The sequence below is a fragment of the Engraulis encrasicolus genome, chromosome 6 (genome assembly GCF_034702125.1).
Source record: "Engraulis encrasicolus isolate BLACKSEA-1 chromosome 6, IST_EnEncr_1.0, whole genome shotgun sequence".
NCBI lineage: Eukaryota > Metazoa > Chordata > Actinopteri > Clupeiformes > Engraulidae > Engraulis > Engraulis encrasicolus.
Genome location: NC_085862.1, coordinates 49,658,156 through 49,676,870, shown reverse-complemented (window position 1 = coordinate 49,676,870; position 18,715 = coordinate 49,658,156). Strand labels below are relative to the sequence as shown.

General features: G+C 44.7%; 1 long non-coding RNA gene across 1 annotated transcript in view; it reads right to left on the bottom strand.

Annotated features, from left to right (window-relative positions):
• The window catches only part of LOC134451417 (uncharacterized), a 65,962-nt gene extending 53,910 nt beyond the window's left edge, over nucleotides 1-12,052 (bottom strand). The window contains exon 1 of the long non-coding RNA XR_010035233.1: nucleotides 11,986-12,052. This is a non-coding gene — a long non-coding RNA (uncharacterized LOC134451417). The remainder of the gene's footprint in view (nucleotides 1-11,985) is intronic.
• Between the last annotated feature and the right edge of the window lie 6,663 nt (nucleotides 12,053-18,715).

Here is an 18,715-nt window from a genome sequence, read left to right as displayed (position 1 = left end):
ACAAGTGCCTGGTGTCTTTTTTTCCACAGTTGTTAAGTCCGTCTGGGACAGGAAATTCCTCACGTGATTGGCCATTATGAGGAGGACACACAGGGGCTTAGTCACCGGTCTCTGTGGGGTCATTTGTGGATGACCATGATGTGAATAACCTTGTTAGGGCCCATGTTTCTCTTCACACCCAACTCAGAAGACCGCTTACTGCCTCACACCTCTCCTCCGAAGGATGCTTTATGGGGTAAGGGGGGGTGACTGTGGTGGAGCGTAAAGACCGGGGCACCACAGGAGATCACATAAAGCCCTTTGGTTGGTTTGTTCGAGTGGTGCTTCTGCTTGGCCTTCCAGGCAGCACCACTCAAGCACAGTCACATAAACACCAAGCAACAGTAAAACCAGGGTTAACCAAAGGTTGCTGTTTGATATGCTGATATTTAGCATTAGCTGCATGTTATTAGTACATTAAGTCAAGTCAAGTCAAGTCAGCTTTGATTGTCAGTTTCTTCATATGCAAAGGTCATACAAGGAAATTGAAATTACATGGCAGGGCATCTAACTTAGAAACCTAGATGTCTTCATAGAAAACTAAATTACCATTTGATTTTAAAATTAGGTTCAAATTATGGGAGTAGGCATTATTACAGAGGGTCTACATATTTTGATTGTTAAATCAATAGAAAGTTTACTGTAAAAAAAATGAGGAAGTGATTTAAATAACTTCTGAGTGGTATATTTCCCAATCGTATCTCCATATCCCCGTTTAGAACCACTACCCTCCCTAAATAATTATCTTTAGGAAGCAGTGTTGCACTTGTGCTATATATCCCTAGCAAAAGATGCAGATGTATTTTTTATTAGCTGTAACTGTTGTCATTTGTTCATATGAGCAGTCACTTCACACGTAATAATATTGACTAAAATCAACAGTAGAAAGCTCAGCTAGAACTGTACAAGCATAGGGGGCACACGCTGTCTCTAGCAGTGACAGGGAGGTAATTTGTCTGCACTCGAAGACACTTGCAATGGCCCCATAGCCTCTGTTGTGTTGATTAGTGCGCCTTAATGACTATCAAGGCACTTCAATCACATGTGGTCAATTGATTGTGTCTAATTAGAAGCTTTGGCAAATACTATCATTTCAATTAACCGAGTCATTTATCAGCGTTATCTTGATGTTTAGCTGCATGAGGTATTTACAAGAGCCTGACCATATAGCTGTTCTCCAGGTATCAGGTTCTATCCCTACTGTACACACTATAGCAAACGGAGGCATGACAGCAAACTGCATAGCAAACTGAGGCATGACAGCAAACTGCATAGCAAACGGAGGCATGACAGCAAACTGCATAGCAAACTGAAGCATGACAGCAAACTGCATAGCAAACTGAGGGCATGGCAGAGCATTTCCCTCAGGAGTCAGCTACAGTCTTTCAACAGTCAGCAGATCAGCTCACATATTTTTCTGCAGTCCCAAATTCGACAATCTGATCTCTCTCTCAAAAAAAAAGAAGAAGCAGCCGATAAACTCCCGTCCCAACAACAAAACTGCTCCCGCCTGTCAATCTCCATCATCGAAATCATCAAAACACTCCAGGCCCTATTCACAAGGTGCACAGCACCATGGGTAATGAGGTGTAGAAACATGCCCTTCCTCCCCTTCCACCCCTCCCCTCTCTTGCCCCCCCTTCCCCCCAGGCTCCTGACCACCCAGAAGAGAGCATGACACTCCGTTCAGGCAGTAAATCCTGCGAGACTTAACCGTCATCAGAGTTCTGCCACTCAAGACAGGTCTGCCTGCCTGCCCGTCTGTCTGTCTGTCCAGTGCTGGACTGGCCATCTGGCCTATCGGGCATTTCCCGGTGTGCTGGCCCCGCACCCTTGTGGGCCCCTGTTTTTAGAAAAGTAAACAAAAAAATAATAGGGGCCCACGAGGGTGCGGGCCCCACCGGTGAGTCAGTTCCGCACCGCTAATTATGAGGGGCCCCTTTAAGCCCAAAGTGCCCGGGCCCTATTTCTCCCCACAGACCAGCCCTATGCCTGTCTGTCTGTACACCTCTTCACGGATATTGTCCCAGACATTCTCTCTCTCCCCGTAGTGCTGTCGGCTAATGCTAGATCTCCAGGGTGTTGTTTTATGTCTCTCCCCCTTTGCTTTGTGCACTTTTACAAGCTGGTGTGTAAAGTGACATGTATTACTGATCTACACCCCCCCCCCTCTTTTTTTTCTCATAATGAATCTCAAGTGGGAGCCTGAGGCAGGATTTCTTGCTGTGGATATGTCTGTGTCTAGGTCTCCCCCTCTCTCTCATATAGACACATACAACGACAGAGAGAGAGAGAGAGAGAGAGAGAGAGAGAGAGAGAGAGAGAGAGAGAGAGAGAGAGAGAGAGAGAGAGAGAGAGAGGTGGGGGGGGGGCAGATCAGAAGATACTACAAGAGCAAAAGAGGGTATTTGTTGTTTCTTGTGTCAGCTCATTCTACAAATATGTATGTCCAAACAGCTCCTGAGTCCTGGGTGCACACATGCGCTTCTGTCAGGGAAAAACAAATATAATTTCAACCACTTTTCAGATCTCTCCACGCCTAGGAACATCCCCACTCCCCCTGCCTCTCCTCATTCTACATGGGAACGCTGTTGACAAGCAGCACGGTCAGGAGAGGGGAAACCGCTTCTTTCTCTCAATTTCCATATAGAGAGACAGAGAGAGAGAAAGCACTTGCTGCAGGTACATTTATCGCAGGTCTTAGAAATAAGGCAAGAAGATCCACAACCTTATGGCAGGCGATAAGCTTATGGGAGGAGAGTAAAAAAAGGGCAACATCAAAATTGTGTTTATATTGTTTGAGTGTGTGCGTTTGTTTGTTTGGGTGTGGGTGTGTGTTAGTGCGTGTGTATTTGCGTGTGCATTTAGTGTGTGTGTGTGTGTGTGTGTGTGTGTGTGTGTGTGTGTGTGTGTGTGTGTGTGTGTGTGTGTGTGTGTGTGTGTGTGTGTACATACACATATACATATGCTTGTCATCCATTTCAATCTAGCAGAAAAAAACTACCAAACAAAAAAAAGATTATCTGGCAATCACAACACATCCTTCTCACACACACCCAGCTAGTTGACATAACTAACACAGGACGTGTCATGTACGACATGGGCTGAGAGCGCTCGAGACATGAGATTAGTCTGTGTTTAAAAAAAAAGCCGACTGTCAGTAGGACATGATGATGTTCTTGCCATAGCTGCGGGGCTGAGCAAACCCAACCTCATCTCTTCAGCAGGGGTGGTTTTACAACAGAGGCAAGGGAGGGCAACCACCTTGGGCCCCATCAAATTCCCCAAATTGCAGGGGCCCCCAGAGCAGCTGCCCCACTCCTTACCCCTTGTTCAAAGGAACGATTTGAAGGGCCCCCTCACTAAATTCGCCTTGGGCCCCCAAATGGCTAAAAACCCCCCTGTTCTTCAGCGTTCGGTTTTCCAGCCTGAGATATAGCGTGTGGCAGCTGCTGCTCAGCGTGGCTACACACAGCTGTTGCATGCACACACACACGGCACGGCGTGCACAGCACTCAGGGCCCAAAGCCGCCGCCTTTTGTTTACTAATGCAGCTGATCTGACTGGCAGTCCAGGTGAGCAAACGTTGGGCCGCGTCGCTCTGTGTTTCTGAAAAGCCGGCGAGAGGGCGTGCTGGGAAATTGGGTGTGTAGTGTGTGTGTGTGTGTGTGTGTGTGTGTGTGTGTGTGTGTGTATGTGTTCGCTGCCGCTCTCGCTTTCATCTTGCTGGGCTGGCTAAGGTCCCGGGCTTCAGGCGGCATTTCAAAACACAAACTCACACATGCACGAATACACACCCACACATGCACACACGAACATACACACACACACACACACACGTTTATACACACCCACGTGCATGCACACATTCAAACATGTGCACACACATCTTCACCCACACGCACATACTGTATACACAACCACATGCCCCGACACGCACACACATATGGGTGGACACACACACACACACACACACAAATACACACAGACACACACACACTGCATCAATACACTGACATAGAGCAGGGCCACCAATACACTAACAAAGAGAAACATGTGCACACAGAAACAAGCCTACACACATACACATCACTTTGTATACAGATAGGATATAGACATTCACCCACATGTACATATTACATATGCAAAAAAACATGTACACAGGTCAATAATTAGACATACACAGGCTCCACAGCATCATACACAGGCAGACAACAAATGCTGGGTAGTTCTAAGTAAAAACACACTGCACGCACACACACACACACACACACACACATACACACATACACACACACACAAAGTAGGAGAAAGTGGACAAGGAAAAATGCAGACAATCAAACACTCAAACATTTAAAAACACACACACACACACACACACACACACACACACACACACACACACACACACACACACACACACACACACACACACACACACACACACACACACACACACACACACACACACACACACACACACACACACACACACACACACACACACACACACACACACGAATTACACTATGTGGTAATCAATTCTCGCTCCTAAATGCACCTGCATCTTATTACTGTTGAGGCAGTTCATTACCACTTACAGCCCATTGAAAATCCAAAGCATTTATGTGGGAAATGGCAACCTACATAGAATTCCCACTAAGAGTGGAAGGACATGTAAGACTGAGCTTTACCACTGTCCCCAGAAGACAACTGAAGTCTGAGATCGATACTGTCCATTCTTGTTGTATTGTGTATTGTGTATTGTGTATTGAGTTGCATACTTTATGTCTTCATGTTGGCTGTAACTAGTTACGATGGCGGTGAAAACAAATTTCCCTTTGGGGACAAATACAGGCTATCTTAAGTCCCACCATAGCTTTCTAGCGCAAAGTGTCCACGATTACAACTACCCGTATCCACTGTGGATAGTCCTACGTGGATAGTTAGATAAAGGATGCTTGTCCACTGCATACAAATTAAAAATCAGAACATAGAGAGCATGATCCAAAATGATTTTTATGTACTCTCAATACAAAAGCCACAAAAAGCCGAACTCTTCAATGTTGGGAGCTTTTAGGTGTCTGCAGACTCAAAAAAGCTTGCTCAGACACGAATGGACAGATAAGAGGAAAACAACCCAAAAAATGTGTCCAAAGGCTACACTCTTTTCATTCAGTAAATTAAGGTTTTGATGAGAAGAATCTCGCCCAAAAATACAACACTAGCTTTGCCTTGAGGATATATTTCAAGAAATTACTACGAGTTTCATCAAGAAGTTACTGATGTCCAATTCAAATGTGCTTAGAATTAAGGGTAATGATTATAGTGATTACAATCAAAATAACATTAAGATTTGTGACTACTTCCATTTCTGAGTGGAGAGGAATGAATAGAGCAATTTATTCATGCTAATTTAACCATGTACATTTTCTAATCACTCGGTGGAATTGTTTGACAAGCCATTACACAAACTTAATACCATACTGGGTTTTTTATGGGCAACAAAATTCAATCCAATTACTTTTTTGGGGGATTCAGCAAATTACATAAAACTGATGTAATTTGAATGAATCATGTGATGAAATAGTGCCATTTGATTTAGAGGTATTTTGTCAGTTAAGTCTTTTTTCAACATAAAATACTGTCTAGCCTGGCATGATAGTTAAATATCTGCCCTCCTGTGTTGTATTTTTTAACCCTAAGTCATATTAAAGCATGCAAATAATTTTTATGAAAATGATAATTAAAAGAGAACAAAATGGTAGTTTTTAATGGAAGACAGTAGGAAAACAAAACCATGTAGATCCACACAGTTTGTTTACGTGTAGTATGTGACTCCCAACAATAAAGCCTCCCCAAAACCAACGTCTCTCCTTCTGCAGTGAAGTGGAGAGTTACAATGCTGAGCAGGAGCTGGAGCTACCACACACACACAAAACGAACAGCCACCAGTCTGACAAGGACCTCCTCATTAAGACCACCACGCATGTAGTAACTACGGTGACATGTTTTGAGGTCCATTTTGGTAGCCCTCAAGTGTGGAAGCCCTCCAACACAGGTCACCAAGGTCACCAATCCCAAATTTCCTAGAGGAGGTGTCCACAAAAAGCGTGTGTCAGCCCCACTTAGACGACCATGGCTAGTAATTGCGTCTGTCATCATCAATTAAGAAAGAATGTGGCGCAACACAATTTGAGGCCATGCCGTCCGAGTGCCCATCAGTTCCACCAGCAGAATTGAGACTTTTCTATTCCCTCAACTCCGCTGGTAAAAACAGCACTACTGTTACAGCACCATGTTGGTGTCAACAACGACATTAGCCAAAAGCTATGGCAAACTTTTTTTTGAGAATGGTGAAACCATTATTTACTGAATAAATTGTGAGTTCAATTAACTCTTTTCAAAACATAAAACTGAAGAATGCATAATAAATACTTTCAAAAGGTATACAAAAAGGGGAATATACTTAAAATATTTGTGCAACTAGTGTAAGATTTTCTTACAGTAGCTGAAGATGTGCTTTGTGGACGGTTGGAAAAATGCCCCGCAGAGGAAACCAAACAAGGACCCATATGTCCTTGTCTGCACTGCCAGCGGCGTCTCTCTCTCTGTGCTCCTCAAGGCCCTCCAGGCGAATCTTGTTGCTAGGTTTTACATACTGGAAGGCCTCCAATCCCTGCGGGGAACAATGGCACGTTGGTTTCGGGCCTATACGCCCAGTCAGACATAAACACGGTCGTATTTACAATGCAAAGCTGGCACAAGCATCCGGGGAGACTGACCATGTAAACAGCCTGAGAGAGAAAGAGAGAGAGAGAGAGAGCGCGAGGGAGAGAGAGAGATACTCCACAGGGAGGAATGGGGTCCTATTTTGCAGACTGCCCGGACACGACTGGACGAACACGATCAATTTGACACCATTAATCTTTAATTATAATATCTAATTACTCATCCTATTTAGGCTGTCAGAAGTGCGGTGGGTGCACTCTCCATGGGGAAGCATGAGTCCCCTTGGCAACACCCCTCACGGTGGGGGGGTGGGGGGGGCTGGGAGTGTTACCTTCCCCTTCCTCTTTTCCTCTCCATGGCCTGGCCGTCTCACCTGGCCAGTGGCTAACCGTCCCAGGAATGTCCCAGGCTTGTCTGGGGCCCGGGGCCTACATGCCTCTCTCTCTCTCTCTCTTCCTCTCTCTCTCTCTCTCTCTCTCTCTCTCTCTCTCTCTCTCTCTCTCATGATTAATGCCGAGGCCTCTCCAGGGGTCATGCTTCATGGGCCCTGGCCTGGGACATAAAGAGATGAACCTTGACTTCGGTCCAAGCCAGCTAGGCCTGTGCAACGACTGCAGATATTTTGGCCAAGTGGGTGTGTTTGTTTGTGTCTGCGTGTGTGTGTGCGTGTGTGTGGCTGACAGCTCTTTGAGAATGATGAATGGCAGAGATAATGGCCAAAGTCTAGCCTCTCCTACCACTGGGTCCATAATTGTTTTAGCCTTCTGCTGTTTTACCTTCCCAACTAACTCACTGACGGTACCACCACAGTTTCAATGGCTGAGATAGTGATACTGTACATGCAGTGAAGAACAGGTTGCATAATATTGAAGAAAACCATATCACAGGATTTTATACATGTGCAACCAAGACCTGTCATAATTGAAATTGCCAGATGATTCATTGTCAAAAGATAAATGCTTCATGTACAAGTAAAAAACTTTGAAGTGAGTTGGACAAAACACTGTATTTACCTTAACTACCAGTTTTACTGTACAAATGTGTGCTTTCCACTTGTTGAAGGGGTTTTGTGATGTCTTGTTAGCAGAGAGTTCATCACTGGGGTTGAGATCAATCTGGTCGCCAGACAAACAGACACAATTGATGTGGGTCAGGTGAATGGCGAGGGAGGCACGCTAATCCACCTTGCTTTAAACTGGGCCCTTGTTTGTGTCCCATCCCTTTTCCTGGCGTTTCAGATTTCTCACATGTGCTGGGGCCTTTTGTTTCAGGGTGCGTCCCCCTACCCGGCCACCACCACCGCCCCCACTGCCACCGGCAGCACAAGCACCTCCACCACCACTACTACCGCCACCACCATCCCTGCTGCACCACCACCACTACTACCGCCGCCACCACCACTACTACCGCCACCACCCCGCTGCGCTTTGTCGTTACCACACGCACCTCTCTACAGCTGGGAGCCTATTCATGCACTCCACTTTCTTTTTTCTTAAAAAAAAAATCTTATTCTACTCTCATGCGACGAGGCTGTCACACACAGCAACAGCCAGATAGACTGATGCTAAAACACTGGGCCAAGGTCTGTCTGGGCCAAAGACAGGAGATCTCTGGGGAGGGAAAAAAACAGTTTACAAATAAGGTGTGGGGAGACAACAGCGGGAAGAAATCTAACTACCACAAAAAAATGATTGATGAATCTGACAGGCCTGAAATCCCTGTGCCCTTTTCTCCCGTTGTTGTTTCTATTTTACCTTAAAACCAAGAGAGGAGCAAAAGTCTGACTTTCTCTGACCAACTTGTTGACACGACGGATATGTATTATTCATGTGAAATCTTTTGAAGCCTCCCTAGCCTACACAGGGGCCAATATTTACCTGAGATGAAGGTAACAAGTTCAATACAAAGTATTTTTTCACAAATAGGGTGTCCTTCCTTCGGATCTAAGCCTTACCCAAGGTAAGGACAACAAACAACCCTTCCGCCATCATCCCTCGGCTTTAATTGAGTTACGCCAGGGACTTTGTTACAGGGCTTTCTTTTTTCTGTTCGAAACTATCCGAATTTCCGCTCGCGCTCGAGAGAGGATTAAGGCTCCTTAAAGAGCGCGGTAGTCCTCTCTTGCGCTGTCGCAAAGCAAACAAACAAGAGAGAGAGAGAGAGACAGAAAGAGAGAGAGAGAGAGGGAGAGACGGAGAGAGAAAAAAGAATTTCCATACACACAGCTGCCTCGCCGACACCGCCTTTTCCTGCGTCCGCTCCGGCTGTCACGCAGGTTCCCAAACCACAAGCCTCCTCTGTAGGCCACATCAATCCACACGCTCAATTGTTACAGTACACCTGTATGTTACCTCTGATGTCGGCCCTGCCCCAGCAAATGCAAATACACCGCAGGCAAGACGGTGGCTTAGAGGCACATTAGGCCTACCAGTGCGTGGGAGTTGAAAACGTGTGTACGTGCATGTAGTATTAATGAGAAAAAAAATCAAAGGAAAAAAAAAACATGTGAATGAGTAAGTGGTGGGTGAGTGAATGTATATGCTGTCAGTGCATGCAATAGGTTAAATAAATGTCTGACTGACTGTGTGTTTGTGTGTGTGTGTGAGAGAGAGAGAGAGAGAGAGAGAGAGAGAGAGAGAGAGAGAGAGAGAGAGAGAAAGAAGAGAGAGAGAGAGAGAGCGAGAGAAGAGAGAGAGAGGAGAGAGAGAGAGAGAGAGAGAGAGAGAGAGAGAGAGAGAGAGAGAGAGAGAGAGAGAGAGAGAGAGAGTGTGTGTGTGAGTGCGTCTATGTGTGCCTGTGTGTGTGTTATCTATAGCCTATATGTGTGTGCATTTGATGTGCTAAAAGACAGGCATATTTGCAACTAAAACGAGTGATATGTGCAATCCAAGATATGGCAAGGAAAGTAGGCTCCGACACCGCAATGCTGCCACTGCAATATCAGGCGAGGGGAAATGGACAAATTACTCAAAAAAAAAAAGAGCTATTTATCCATTTACGCAGCATCAATAAAAAATAGTGCCACTACAATGTTTTTATATTGATTGAGTAGAAGAGCAAGAAAATCCCTCCCTGAACTACTTTGGTATCCTATCAATGGCTCCCCTGTAAAGTTTGATGATTTGAGTAGTGGCTTTTCTTCCTTCCTGTGTGGCCATTAAGAGCACAGAGAAAGAAATGGGATCTTTGGAGGGTGCCACTTCCATGCTGTTTGCACCCAGTGGTGCCATCTCTGTTTGCGGGGACTACGGAGCGTGGTGGTAGCAATGTGGTCCTAATGGAAAGTGTGATCCGCAAAGAGAGAGAGAGAGAGAAAGAGAGAGAGGGGGGGGGGGGGAGAATGGGTGCTAACAAGCGTCAGCTCTAATGTTACACATGCACATGTCAGAAGTGAGACTTGGGAATGAGATCAAAATTAAATTAGTCTCCAGTGGTTGTTATATTCTTACACAGTTCACGCAATGATTTATATGATTTAAAATGTATATGATATGGAGTGTAAAATGAAATAGATTTTACAGCAACATCCTATTCATTTCTAAGGAGGATAAAAGGTGTCTTGAAAGAACATTTTAGGATATAATATTGAGCCCAATAACTTTTGAAAAGATACGCCGATTAGAGGGCTCACTAAAGGAGCAAATACATAAAATATATAATGATTTTGAATAAATATGGAAGTCAGTGTCACTGTTATGCAGATGCAGAGACAGAATTGAATTTCACTGTTGTATCTAACAAAGCCCCATCTATGACAAAGGTCATTATTAGGCAGTAGGTGACATTCCGTGCTTTTGACGTCCCTGCATTTGAGAAATCAGACACAAATAAGACTGAAACTAAAGTCATCCTATTGGAGGCCACTAATCAGGGTTAGACCTAAACATGTTTGTAGGCCCCTTGCCTTCTAACTGCCACAGAATTTAGAAAAAAACCTCACTAGTATCTCTTTTGAAACCCTGAATTAATAAATAAATACTCAAATAGGGTTAAAACTACCTTTGCCTACATATAGGCATTCCATTTCTAAATGTCTAAAATGAAGCTACTGTCATTCATACTATACCTGAATACTTTCAAGCTTCAGGACATTTTACCTTATCTTCTACATCACAGTGTGCTGCTGCTACCAGCTCAAAAACAAGACGTTGCCCTTAATATCCCTCTTTATGGTGCTGCTGGCTGGTTGAGGCCCTCATTAATTACATGTAGCAGCAGTAGCACATCATTCATGAGAATGCCATCTTCCCGAACCCGCACTCAATTCCCTTAGGAAAACAGGACTTATCTGTGTGTGCCCTAGCTCTGGAATGAACTCCTTGAATGTATACAATTTTTGACAACTGTTCATAGTTTTATGTCTGGCATACTCTATGTATTTGGATCGGTGTACGCTTGTTTGTTTTGTAAAGTGCAATTTAAATAGTTCTTATAATTACATACTTTGCCACTTTTTTGTTTTCCTCTTTTCATTCACAGTCTATATTTTTCTTTACCTCATTTCATTCAATGTCTATACTGGTCACCTGTTCTTGAATATAAAGTATAATATTTGTACATTTGACACACATGGCTTCAATGAAGCCATTTGTGAAGCCATTCGTCTTTGGGCAAATCAAGTTGGGCAGAAACTTTAAATCCCAAAAGGACTGACGGCATGATTTGAGCTGCGACTGAGTGAAACTATTGGAATTGCAGTTATTGCTTTTTGTGGGTACACAGTGCCATCCACTGGTCAATAAGAGAAGTGCGTGGAGAGACTTGTCTTTTGTGAATTGACTGGTTCAATCTCCTCAGTTTTTGTTTTCAAGCATGTTTCTGCGTATTTCTTTCCATATTTTTTTCACATTACAAACAACAATATGTTGTAAAAAATATATGTATATCAGTTGAAATTCAAATTACATTCAGTAGACTACATTTCACACAGAAATTTGACATCAATTTTATTAGCTGACTTCACAAAAAGTGGATGAGCTGCTGGACCAATTCCAAATGTTTCAGCCAAGTTTCTTTCCACATTTGGGGCAGATTATTTAATGCAAGCAAGCACATGGTGAACACACACACACACACACACACACACACACACACACACACACACACACACACACACACACACACACACACACACACACACACACACACACACACACACACACACACACACACACACACACACACACACACACACACACACACACAAATATTTACCTTCCATTATAGTGGAGGTGTTCTGCTCCTGGTGCTGTCTATGTGAACCAGCGTGCAGCTCTCTTCCCCTCCTCTTGTCCCCCTCCACCACGCATGCCTTGCATTGGCCATGTTTGGGGGGAAGCTAGCTGCTGCATCTGCAAGACGACAGGAGGAGCTGGTTCAGGCGCGTGTGTGATAGGGGTGAAGTGAGAGATTTGGATCTCTGTGATCATATTTTTTTCCTCCCCTTTGCTCCCTTTTCTTACGCAGGTGAGCACAAGGCAGGCAGGCGGGCAGGCAGGCAGGCAGTAGCGAGGGACTGGGTGGCTTCAGTCAGATACGGCTGGCTTCAAAATCAACAGCTAATGACGGTCTCTGCCAAAAGGCCTCTCTCTCCATCTCTCTCTCTCTCCGTCTCTCTCTCTCTCTATGGCAATGCTAAAGGAAAACATGCATACACAGACACAGACACACACAGACACACAGAGGCACACACGCACGCACGCACGCACGCACGCACGCACACACGCACACACTATCACATCGGCCAGAATGCCCTCGAAACCATATTGCTTCAATCTGTGTGTGCACCATGCCTTATGCTATGTGTGAATGTGGAAACAAGTACAGTACATTGCTTGACTTTTTGTTTCACTCCTTCATATGTCCATTACAGTAAACTAACTGAGGATGAAAACCTATCTTACTATAACAATCTCGAACATCCACGAGAGAGAGAGAGAGAGAGAGAGAGAGAGAGAGAGAGAGAGAGAGAGAGAGAGAGAGAGAGAGAGAGAGAGAGAGAGGAAAAGGGACCGTTTTAAGAGAGGCAGGCCTCTGGCAGGCTACCATGGTGGTCTGGCGTGCAGCTGATTTGCCCGTGCTGGTGGTACTGGAAATGAGTCAGAGCGTTTTGAAAGACAAACACGCCTGCATGACTGGTCGATGACAGATGGGCATGTGTCGCCGCGTGTGATGTGGTCCCAGACTGAGACGTCTTACAGGTGCATTAGTGGAGAGGCCCCAGGAGGAGAGACGTGCCCCTTTACCTGGCTTGAGGCGGCCATTTTGAAAACTTTGGATTTTTTGTTTAAACAAAAAAAGTTTTTAAAAAAGAATATATAAGTCGTCATTAGTTTAGGTGTGCCCCCGTAAGTATGTTGAAGAGGAGCTCCCTCACATCTCAAGCCTTTCATCAAGGGTGGGTTGGAAAAACAACTATCTGCACACAAACTAATGTGCATGGACGCTATCATCATCTCTGGCTTGGCATGCTATAGATTCTGGCCAACAGCCAACAGTAAAAGCATTGAGACACCAATGAGAGGACGAAAGACAGACAGAGGGAGAGAGAGGGAGAGAGAGAGAGAGGCAGAGAGAGAGAGAGAGAGAGAGAGCAGAAAATAAAGAGAAAGAGAGTAAAAGATGGGGAAAAAAAGTGAGGAGAAGGGGGGAAAAACTGTTCTGAGGTAGAGTTTGAAATGGAAAAATGGAGATGGATGGATGTGTGTGTGTGTGTGTGTGTGTGTGTGTGTGTGTGTGTGTGTGTGTGTGTGTGTGTGTGTGTGTGTGTGTGTGTGTGTGTGTGTGTGTGTGTGTGTGTGCGCGCGCGCGCGCGCGCGCGTGTGTGTGTGTGTGAGAGAGAGAGAGAGAGAGAGAGAGAGAGAGAGAGAGAGAGAGAAGGAACGAGAGAAAGCAAGAGAGAATAAGCGAGAGCAAGAGAGTGATCTTCTCTTAAGTCACTGTGCTCTTACAGCATATCCTTCTGAGCCGCTAATATCATACTCAGATTCCACCAGTGTTGTTAGAGGCCTAGGGAGCACGGATGGTGGGAAAGAGTGCGGGGAGGGGGGACGACAAGGTGTGTGGGTCCGCAGGTGTGCACTGACATTCCCTGGGCATTCTTCCCTACCGCTTAAGCAGAGCAAAAACAACACGAATCGAGTGGATTAAGACAGATGCAGGTACTAACAGCCCCAAGAAGGGATCTGACAGGACACTCAAGAGACGACATGTCCTGACAAACACATAATCACTACAAAGCTTTCCGCTAAAAAACATCAGTCTGCGGCCCTGCCGTGGCTACCTGATTGGGCACTCGCCTGCCATGCGGCTGACCCGGGTTCGGTTCCCGGCCCGGGTCCTTTGCCGACCCCTCCCCGTTTCTCTCCCCATTCGCTTCCTGTCTACCTCTCGTACTGTCCTGTCTATAATAAAGTATAAAAAAAGACCAACAAATATCTAAAAAACATCAGTCTGCAAGAGGTTGATGCATGTGCTTCATTCATAACAGAAAGTAATTAATGTATACTGATATTGTCTTTACACGTAAGAATATTTACAGTACATTTCCTTAGAATATTTATTTCAGATATTGTCTGGCAATGTCATTTTTGAGAGAAATGTACGTATCCTAAACAAGTATGATTGCTATCTGAATGATGTTTGATTTAATTTCTCTGTTTAATTTAGCCTATAAACTACATCAAAATCACGTTGCTCCAAGTGATGTGAGGACTGACTCCCCACTCAGATTTGAGGCTGAATATCATTCATCAGTGCCATTCACACCGGTAACTCCTACAGCTCATTTCATGAAAGGGAATCATCTTTTTTGCTTTTGTGTCACCCAGACTCATCTCCATATGTAATTGAATTTCATCTTTCATGGCTCCTGTTTCAAACCAGTGACGAAGTAACAGCCTAAATGCCACTGACAGCAACACCAGCAAGAGAGCCTAGTTTTTTTTCAGAGGAGTTCCAGCTCCTTTCAACAATCTAAATGGGGCTGAAAACCAATATCTTATCTGACACCTGTGAAAGGCATGTCCTCAGTGCAGATGATTTATTGCTTTAAGGACAGTGAGGTTTATTTAAGAGGAGGCTTGATGTGGACTGGCTGTCAGAGCCAACATGGAGTAGTACAGGTCGAGTCCCCTTTGATATAGTGGCTGGAAACACCTGGCTGGGCTCTTCAAGGTGTCAGATATCTGCACGCGGATCACTTGAGCAAAATTTGCAGTTTGTTTTTGGGAGTCGATCAGCAAACTGAGACCGAGATCAAACAGTGGGCGTAATTAATTGTGATTTATTGCTCCCGCCGCTGTGGCCAATGATGATGATGGGGGAGGATTTCCTGCCAGTGTAACTGACACCTGTCTCGATCCAAACAAATCTCCTCTGTACTAGAGGGCACGTAAGAATGTCTGGGAGGGACTTTGGCATTGGCAGCAGGTTTCTGTATCACAGTGTTTGTATTTAGTCAAGTCCATATTGGATAAACTGTGTTTTGTATTTTTCATTTCCTGTCATTTTCTGCATTTTCGTGTCAACTGACTGTTGCAAAGCATGTGCGTCATCTTACTGCTACAGGTTTAATATAAGATGTAGTTGAGGCAGCAAATGTACACACACATCAATGCACACACAGACATACATGCACACACAGACATACATGCACGCACAGACATACATGCACGCACAGACAAGGTCTGACATTGGCAGATGCCCATGGTGCATGAACACTTAACAATGATCCCATCAACTAGCTTTGCACTGGCCGTGACTCAAACAGTTAGGGCATTGACTGTCATGCCAGAGAGACCTGGGTTCATTTTCGGCCTGAGGTCATTCTCTATTCTCCCCCATCCCTCTCTCTCTCTCCCACTCACTTCCTGTCACCATCTCACACTGTCCTATAAAGACATAATAGCCCCTAAAATATATTTATTAATTTATTTTTGAAAACTAGGCTTTGAACTACACCCCCTCATATGACAGAAGCGAAGCCCACGATATGGAAGGGTCTATTTATATTTGTGAAGATTCTCAGGTTGGTTTCTGCACTCCTTTTTGAGCTTGTGCTGCCATGAAGCGGTCTGTGTGGGAGTGCAGAAAACACTCTGGGAGACAAGACAACACAACTGATCTTCCTGGCATCATCATTACGCTACAGCAGCATGTGTGTCATGGACTCGCCTGCCTGCCAAAACCCTGTAATCACTCTCCTCCTCCTGTCCTCTTCTCACCATTAGCGTGTTGTCTTAGGTGCACTGGATTTGCAGCGAGCTGTCAGCAGAGAGATTCCCCTCCCTCAAGCTCCAACAGGTTCTCCTTGGAAATGAGGCACAGCCAGAGATCCGCAGGAAAGTCCTGCATGGGAAGAGACAGCACACACAAGCATGCACACACAGACACACGCACGCACGCACGCACACACACAATTCTTTAGACCAGATAGTGCATGCCACTCTAGTGAAATCCCTAGAACATGTCAATCTGAGGGACGGTCGACTGGTCTGCCAGCATTCCTCAAACAGATCACGGAAAACTCTGGAAAACCTCCACCCGATCCAGACAGCAGCAGCCTCAGGTAAGGTCAAAGTAGAAGTGTGTCAGACCAACGGTCCCCCACCCCCCTCAAAAACGTCCCTTTTGTGTCCATTGTAGCACCTTGGCTATATCTTGGTTAAGACGGGATTAGAAATGTGGAAGAAAAGGGAATGAGTTTTTTGTAATTGCTTCACCTGTCTGCAGGGGTATTATTCATGAAAGGGTCACACGGTCTGGTCTTCACATCCATGACTAATGCACAGGGAAGTCTATCACTGCCCACCTTTTCCCCTACCAGCTTCAAATTCACTCTCACTCACACACACACACACACACACACACACACACACACACACACACACACACACACACACACACACACACACACACACACACACACACACACACACACACACACACACGGTGTGCAGGGGTACAAAACAGAGAGAGAAAGGGGGAGAGAGAGAGAGAGAGAGAGAGAGAGAGAGAGAGAGAGAGAGAGAGAGAGAGAGAGAGAGACAGAGACAGAGACAGAGACAGAGACAGAGCGACAGAGAGAAACATACAGAGAAGCACGCTTCGGTCAGCCGTGACGAAACACACAGGTATATTGGGGGCCACCTCACTCCCCTCTCTGGGTCAGTGGCTGGGAGAGATTTGCCGGAGGAAGGATTAGTTCCTCTGGAAACCCAATCTGACTCACACTCAGGTAGAGTAGCTCTGCCAAGTGCGACCAAGCATGGCCAACAGGAAACTGGGCTCTAAGTGGGCAATTACAAGTATCCCCCATGAAATAAGCTCAGGGATATTTGGCAGGGACTTTGTCAAAATGCAGCTCTGAACACACAGGGAAAGTCTAGGGAAACTAACGTATAAGTTACTTATTTTGTTTGAAAAGTGGATACATATGATGTATGCATACAATAAGGAAGCCTCACAGCTATCTGCATTATAAATGCAGTGGCACCTTTGATTTACATTTTTGTAGGCCTAATGCTGTTTAGCAATGTCTTTTTTTAACAAGGGAGGGAAAGTTTTTCCTTCCCTGACAGGGCAGGTTAACGGCATTCTTTTCTGTTAAACCTATAATAACCATCTCGACTAATCATTGGCCTTACAATTTCGATATTCTTGTTGAAGCCCAAGACAAATTTCCCCTCTGGAAACAATAAAGTACACTCTAACTAACTCTAACTATATTCAAGACACAGCTTCTCGTGAGCAATGACCTTTCACATGTCTCGACATAGGCCTACTAGTCACTGTTAGGGTACATTGTTGTCTCTCAATTATAGCAATAATTTTACAGGAAAAGGAGCCAACCGCCAAAACAACATGGGGTTTTAATCTTGCTGAAATAGGCCCAATGTATTTGCTGAAATATCGCAAGATATTTGAAGAGAAACAGCATGCTTTTATGCCTACCTGTTCTTGTTTCTGAATTTATGAAGGCAAACGTGCCAGTTACTCCAGCCCACGGTCGCTGTTCGCCTTGCGTCCTGTAGGCGGTGATCAGTGCACGAGCGCAGCGCACGGCTCAAGGATGCTGTGTGCAGGCTTTCTCGAATATGTAAAATGACTGATATACCCAAGTTTAAAATACGTATATAATTTACATTTATATCAATACACGCTATAAAGTTCAGACTATGATACAAATAACCTGTTCTGTTCTCACATTTTTAAGCGTTGGTTCTCTTTGTAATAACTTGAGGTTTGGGGACACACGTTACCATAACCAGACACTAGAGGGAGTTGGATGACTAGGAAAAAAATATTGAAGCACCTGATGGCAGTTTTGGTTATTTATCCAGAAGGCCTTTTAAATTACCCTTTATTGGTTTAATATGTTAAGTTAATTAAGCCTTCTATACATGGGTTCTAAATTTTGTTTATAACCCGACTGCGCGAACCTAGCTGCACGCAACTCAACCTCTGATTGTTGGAAACTGCTGTTGGGCAATAAATTAGCTCACGTGGTTGGCTGCCAGTGTCTTGCCCCTCCTCATAACATCGTCTTGATAAACACTGAGAACCCACGTATATGTATGTGTAAAACTAGCTTTTAGCCATCTTTGTCACCATCATTCATTGCAGGCCTAAATCACTTTCTGGACAGGTAGATGCATGGACTGTGAATAACAAACAGTGAATGGGCCTAGGCCTCTCCATAACACAACCTGTTCGAAACACCTATGAAGACACAATTCAGTAATGTGCTATTCATAATCAAAAATGCTTTTTTCTTCTTCTTTGGAGCCAAAAAACTGAGTGTGTCTAGCCCCATGATTGCCATTGCCAAAGACGATTACGAAAGTAATCAATGGAAAATTCCTTCAAAAACATCCCCAAACACCATGTTCAGTGATAAAATTCTTATGCAAATAATTTCTCTCAGTTTCATAAGTGTGCTAAA